At 46.8% G+C, this 7,488-nt stretch overlaps 2 pseudogenes; both read right to left on the bottom strand.

Moving 5' to 3' along the window:
• Positions 1-842: 842 nt before the first annotated feature.
• On the bottom strand, positions 843-3,858 carry LOC124891923 (annotated as a pseudogene).
• Positions 3,859-4,087: 229 nt separating this feature from the next.
• On the bottom strand, positions 4,088-4,242 carry LOC124891925 (annotated as a pseudogene).
• Between the last annotated feature and the right edge of the window lie 3,246 nt (positions 4,243-7,488).

Below are 7,488 nucleotides of genomic sequence, written 5' to 3'. Positions count from 1 at the left end.
GGTGACGGGACATTAAGAAAACCGTCACAACATATGAGGTAACATTGAAATATATTTAAAATAAATAATTAGAGCGGATATGTAAAAAAAAGAGCATGCAACGGTGAGGAAGATGGATGAATGTCAGTAAAATATTCGGATGATCGAATGTAGTTTTACGCTCTTTTGATTTTGGTACGGTGGTTCTTTGCTGCCATAGTGCCATGATGCCACAGTGCCATTGTGCCTTGGTTCCTTGGCACCTTGGTGCCTTGATGCCATGGTGCCATGGTTCCTTGGTGCCACGGTGCCTTGCTACCATGGTGCCATGGTGCCACGGTGCCATGGTGCCTTAGTGCCTTGGTGTCACGGTGCCTTGCTGCCTTGGATCCTTGGTGCCATGGTGGCATGGTGCAATGGTGCCTTGGTGCCACGGTGCCATGACGCCACAGTGCCATGGCGACATAGAGCCATTGATCCATGCTGCCTTTTTGCCATGGTGCTATGGTGCCTTGGTGCCTTCGTGCCACTGTGCCATGGTGCCACGGTGCCTTCGTGCCTTGGTGCCACGGTGCCTTGCTGCCCGGCTCCATGGTGCCATGGTGACTTGGTGTCTTGGTGACACGGTGCCTTGGTGCACGGTGCCACGATGCCATGGTGCCTCGGTGCCATTGTGCCACGGTGCCTTGGTGCCTTGGTTCCATGGTGCGTTGGAGCCATGGCGCCTTTGTGCCTTGGTTCCATGGAGCATTGGTTCCTTTTTCCCATGTTGATTTGGGGGTGATGGTTCCGGTGCACGGATATCCAACTTGACAAAGACACCACCATGGTAGGCCACTATATGTCCGTCGGCATTTGTCATTGGATGTGTCTCTAGCATTGCACTCGACGGTCACAAAAACCTCTAATTGTGATATGCCTTCATGTACCGATGTTATTCTCCGTGCGTCGCTGAGCACTTAAGCTGCACTCCGTATCATGGAAAACTTCTAGTTGTGATGCCGTTGTTTTTCGTGAAAGGCCACTTGATATCGTGTACTTAACTATTTGGAATGGAATGCAAGCGACACTTGAAAAATAAGACGCTAACTCGGGTGAGGTGAACTTACATTGTCATAAGTAGGGTAAAACTAACCCGTCTCATGACGGTCTAAACCCAGATCACATTCCCTATTGGTGGGTGAACAGTCCAACACTTGGTGAATTCTGCTTCACAATGATAGGAAGAGCCGACATCGAAGGATGAAAAAGCAACGTCCCTATGAACGCTTGGCTGCAACATGCCAGTTATCCCAATGGTAACTCTTTTTTTGCACCTCTAGTTTCGAATTCTGAAGGTCTAAAGGATCGTTAGAGAACGCTTTCATGGTTCATATTCGTATTGGAAATCACAACCAAACAATCTTTTACCATTCTATTTCACAGGATATTTCTGTTCTCGTTGATCTCATCTTAGAACACCTGCATTATCTTTTAACAGATGTGCCACCCTAGCCAAACTCCCCACCTAAAAATGTATTCCACCCAGATCGGCCCGTAGAGCGAGCCTTGGGTCCAAAAAGAGGGGCAGTGCACTTATACTACACCTCTCAAGTTATTTCACAAAGTCGGAGTAGAGCCAAGCTAAAAAGGGTCTTCTTTCACCATTGATTCTGCCTAGCCCATTCCCTTGGTTGTGGTTTCACTGGATAGTAGACAGGGATGGTCGGAATCTCGTTAATCCATTCATGCGCGTCACTAATTAGATGATTAGGCATTTGGCTACCTTAAGAGAGTCATAGTTACTACCAACCTTTACCCGCGCTTGGTTGAATTTCTTCACTTTGACATTCAGAGCACTGGACAGAAATCACAATGCGTGAACATCCGTTGGGACCATAGCAATGCTTTCTTTTAATTAAACAGTCAGATTCCCCTTGTCCGTACCAGTTTTGAGTTGGCTATTTGACATGCGAGGAAGGCCCCCAAAGGAACCGTTCCTAGTCCTTCCCCCGGCTGGCACGCGGTGACCCACTATCACTGTGGAAGCATCTCGAGCAGTCCACCAACAGCCGACGGGTTCGGGACTGGGAACCCCATGCCCAGCCCTCAGTGCCAATCCTTTTCCAGATGTTACTGATCCATTTTTGCAGACTTTCCTTGCCTATATTATTCCATCGACCAGAGGTTGTTCCCCTCTCATACCTGATGTGGTTATGAGTACGACCGGTTGTGGACGGCATTCGGTCCTCTTGATTTTCAAGGGCCGCCGGTAGTGTACAGGACACCACGCGACGTGCGGTGCTCTTTCAGCCGCTGGACCCTACCTTTGGCTGAGTTGATTCCAGGGTGGGCAGGTTGTTAAACAGAAAAGATAACTCTTCCTGAGGCTCCCGCCAACGTCTCTGGACTTCCTAACGTTTCCGTCGACCGCCACGTCCTGTTCCAGGAATTTTAACTTGATTCTCTTTTGGAGTACCCGTGAAAAGCACTATCTGTTGGGGTTCCCCCAACCCTTAGGGTCGACTAATCCATGTGCAATTCCGTTCACATAGAACCTTTCCGCTCTTCGGCCTTCAAGGTTCTTATTTGAATATTTACTACTACCACCAATTTCTACACCGTTGGCCACTCTACTAGAGCTCGCGCCCAAGGTTTTGCAGTGACCGTCGCGCTCTCCTACTCATTGGGGCCTGGAACTTTCCCCGACGGACGGGTGTAGGTCGCGCGCTTAAGCGCCATATATTTTCGGGGCTAGTTTATTTGGCAGGTGAGTTATTGCACACTCCTTAGCGGATTTTGACTTCCATGTCCACCGTTCTGCGGTCTTAATCGACCAATACCCTTTGTGGGATCTAGGTTAGCACTTAGCTTGGCACCATAACCCAGCTTTCATTTCATCCCGAATCGCCAGTTATTCTTACGAAAATCGCCCACTTGGAGCTCTTAATTCTGTGGCACGGCTCGACAAAGCAGTCGCGGACCCTATACCCAAGTCAAACGAATGATTTGCACGTCAGTACATTGCGGGCCTCTACCAGAGTTTCCTCTAGCTTCTCCCCGCTCAGGCATAGTTAACCATCTTTTGGGTCCCGACAGGTAAGCTCACACTCGAACCCTTCTCAGAAGATCAAGGTCGGTCGGTGGTGCACCCCTCGGGGGGATACCACCAATCAGCTTCCTTACGCCTTACGGATTTACTCGTCCATTGACTCACACACATGTCAGACTCCTTGGTCTATTTTTCAAGATGGGTCAAATAGGGAGCCCACAGGCCAGTGTCTGTAGCGCGCAGATGCCGAAGCATGCCGGAGGCACGCGCTGCCTACCACAATCAAGGAAATGGCATTCCACGAGCATATCAAGAGCCCGCGCTTTGGCTGCCACCCCAATCCACGCTGGTCCATGCCCCAAGTCAATCGTTGGATCGGCTCATCACCATTCGATATCCGATCAGAGCATATAGCTGGCCCCTATCCACTTCTCTATCGATAATTTCAAGAACTCTTTGACTCTCTTTTCAAAGTCCTTTTCATCTTTCCCTTGCGGTACTTGTTCGCTATCGTTCTGTCGCCCGTATTTAGCCTTGGACGGAATTCACCGCCCAATTTGGGCTGCATTCCCAAACAACCCGACTCATAGACAGTGCCTCATGGTGCGACAGGGTCCAGGTACAATGGGGCTCTCACCCTCTTTGGTGCCCCCTTCCAGGGGACTTGGGCCCGGTCCACCGCTGAGGACGCTTCTCCAAACTACAATTCGGGTGACAGAGCCGCCATATTCTAAGGATGGGCTATTCCCAGTTCGCTCACCGTTACTAAGGGAATCCTTGTATGTTTCTTTTATTCTTCTTATTGATATGCTTAAACTCAGCGAATAACCCTGCCTGACCTGGGGTCGCGGTCGGAGTGCCTAAGCGTGAAAGGGTCCTGGAGTTCGGACGTGCAATGAGCTATAGCCACGACAACAAAGAGAGTTGAGATACAACCACCACTTGCCGCGATGTCCATCGACGTGACTCGCATTTAGGCCAGCCACGAGCTCGAGGTGCATGGGAGGCCAGTATCCACCCCACAACAACAGCGAGCCCTGTGATTGAGGCACGATGCGATGGGGGCGATGCAATGCGTGACGCCTAGGTAGATGTTCCCTCGGCCTAATGGCTTCTGGCGCAACTTACGTTCAAATACTCTATGGTTCATGGGATTTTCAATTCACACCAAGTATCACATTTTACTACGTTCTTCATTGATGTGAGAGCCGAGATATCTGTTCCCAAGAGTCATTTTATTTACAAAAAAAGCATAGGTTCTCCCGACGTACGTCGCGGATGGGGCGCGAGGGGCAGGATGTTTATTTAAGTATTCCTTGGCACTTTCGCATCGAGGACGAGGGAGAGAAGCTCATTCGGAGTGCCGTAGCACCCCGCCTGTGCAGACTCTCTAGTTGTTAAAAATGTTCACTGGTCGTTCTGCTGTGAAGGTTTCGACAATGATTCTTTCGCAGATTTACCTACGGAAACCTTGTTACAAATTATCCTTCCTCTAAATTATAAGGTTCAATGGACTTCTCAAAAAGTCTCGGGCAGCGAACCGCCAACGTCGCCGCGATCCAAAAATTTCATCGGATCATTCAATCGGTAGGAGTGACGGCCGGTGTGTACAAAGGGCAGGGAGGTAGTCAACGCGAGCTGATGACTTGCGCTTACCAGGAATTCCTCGTTGAAGACCAACAATTGCAATGATCTATCCCCATCATGATAAAATTTCAAAGATTACCCGAGCCTGTCGGCCAAGGCTATAAACTCGTTGAATACATTAATGTAGCCCGTGTGCGGCCCAGAACATCTAAGGGCATCATAGACCTGTTATTGCCTCAATCTTCTGCGGCCTAAAAGGCATAGTCCCTCTAAAAAGCTAGACGCCAAGGGATACCTCTGCATAGCTAGTTAGCAGGCTGAGGTCTTGGTCGTTAACGAAATTAACCAGACAAATCGCTCCACAAACTAAGAATGGATATGCACCACTACCCATAGAATCAAGAAAGAGCTCTCAGTCTGTCAATCCTTACTATGTCTGGACCTAGTAAGTTTCCCGTGTTGAGTCAAATTAAGCAACAGGCTCCACTCCTGGTGGTTCCCTTCCATCAGTTCTTTTAATTTTCAGCCTTGCGACTATACTCCCCTCGGAACCCAAAAACTTTGATTTTTCATAAGGTGCCAGCGGGGTCCTAAAAGCAACATCCGTCGATCCCTGGTCGGCATCGTTTATGAATGAGACTAGGACGGTATCTGATCGCCTTCGATCCCCCAACTTTTATTATTTATTAATGAAAACATCCTTGGAAAATGCTTTCGCAGTTGTTCGTATTTCATGAATCCAATAATTTCACCTCTGACTATAAAATACGAATGCTCCCGACTGTCCCTGTTAATCATTACTCCGATCCCGAAGGCAAACGTAATAGGATCAAAATCCTATAATATTATCCCATGCTAATGTATACACAGCGTAGGCTTGCTTTAAGCACTCTAATTTCTTCAAAGTAATAGTACCGGAGGTACGACCCAGCCAGTTAAGGCCTGGAGCGCACTGCTGACAGAAGGGACGAGATGAGCAACGCACACCATAGGCGGACCGTCCGGCCAATCCCAAAGTCTGACTTTGAGCTTTTTAATTGCAACAACTTAAATATATGCTATTGGTGCTGGAATTACCGCGACTGCTGGAACCAGACTCTCCCTCCATTGGATCCTAGTTAAGGGATTTATATTGTACTTATTCCAATTACTAGACTCATTGAGCCTGGTATTATTATTTATTGTCACTATATCCCCGTGTCAGGATTGGGTAATTTGGACGTCTGCTGCCTTCTTTTGATATGGTAGCCGTTTCTCAGGCTCCCTCTCTGAAATTGAACCCTAATTCTCCTTCACCCATTACCACCATGGTAGGCCACTATCCTACCATCGAAAATTGATAGGACAAAAATTTAAATAATGCATCGCTGGCATGAGGGTCGTAGGATCCATCAAGTTATCAAGAATCATCACAGCAATGGGCAAAGCTCGCGTCGACCTTTTATCTAATAAACGCATCTCTTCCAGAATTCTAGGTTTGTTGCACGTATTAGCTCTAGAATTACTAAGGTTATCTGAGTAGTAGATACCATCAAACAAACTATAATTGATTTAATGAGGCATTCGCAGTTTCACAGTCTGAATTTATTCATACTTACACATGCGTGGCTTAACCTTTGAGACAAGCATACGACTACTGGCAGGATCAACCAGGTAGCATTCCTCATCGACACCGGCGTCACATGAGCCCAGCCTGCCCGTGAGGGGGCAGACGGATTCAAGGTGAGCGCGATTGTTATTTGCAAGGAGCATCGTACAGGGTAGATAGGAGTCGATAAAGACCCCATGCCCTCTGCGTCTACCGCATCCGAGAATACTGACCATCGCTCATGGACCATGACCGCACGATGAAGCAAGGAAGGCGTAGAACACGAGGATGGCCATTCGATTCGGTCCACGCATGAAATGCGAGGGGCAAAAGGCGATCGATAAAACTTGATAATGCATGGGCATTAGGTATGCAGCACAGGAAACCGACTTCGAGCAAACCTAAATTGCGCTTGCCCCATGACTGAGATGGCAGGCGGGTCAGGACATTGCTGCCCGAGCAGGGATCCAACCTAACCAGACATATTGAACTCAACTCACGCACCGGGCGTCCAAATACTCCATCGATGCACGCCCAGCACCGGCCCCAACGCCTAGTAATAGATGTCGTGCACTGCTGCCCATACGGACGTTGCTAGGCTGAAGCAAGTCCCATTTGACATGATGTACCACCCTTGGGGGGAGCAGAGGAGATAAAGGCACATCGAGGCTTATGCACGGGCGCCGCCCACGCCGGCCACCGGTGCTCGCTGTGGATTCATTAAGAAAATATTTTTTTTTAAATAACATTTATGAAAATTCAAAAACTAAGTTTAAAATAATTCGAAAATAGAAAAAATATTTATAAAAATATTAAAATATTAGGAAAATATTTCCAGCGCGTGAACTAACCTTTAACCAACAATCGAGTGCATATTTGTACATATAACATAACGGTATAAAATATTTAAATTTAAGAATATTAAATAAAAGATTGAAAAAAATATAAAAATAACGTAGGAACATTAGAAACATCGCCCAGAATGAAACAGATAAGTAACAACCCCAAAATATAAATATTAGAATGAAATAACCTTAAACCAATAATTGAGTGCATATCTATACAAATAACATAATGATATTAAATATTTAAAATTAAGGATATTAAATAAAAATTTGAAAAAAAGGCGATGGGACATTAAGAAAATCGTCACAACATATGAGGTAACATTGAAATATATTTAAAACAAATAATTAGAGCAGATATGTACAGAAATGAGCATGCAACGGTGAGAAAGATGGATGAACGTCAGGAAAATATTAGGATGATTGAACGTAGTTTTATGCTCTTTAGATTTTGGCAC

This window comes from Capsicum annuum, unplaced genomic scaffold, assembly GCF_002878395.1.
Source record: "Capsicum annuum cultivar UCD-10X-F1 unplaced genomic scaffold, UCD10Xv1.1 ctg4243, whole genome shotgun sequence".
Taxonomy (NCBI): Eukaryota; Viridiplantae; Streptophyta; class Magnoliopsida; order Solanales; family Solanaceae; genus Capsicum; species Capsicum annuum.
The sequence above is the reverse complement of the archived record's forward strand: the minus strand, read 5'-3'. Positions and strand labels throughout refer to the sequence as shown.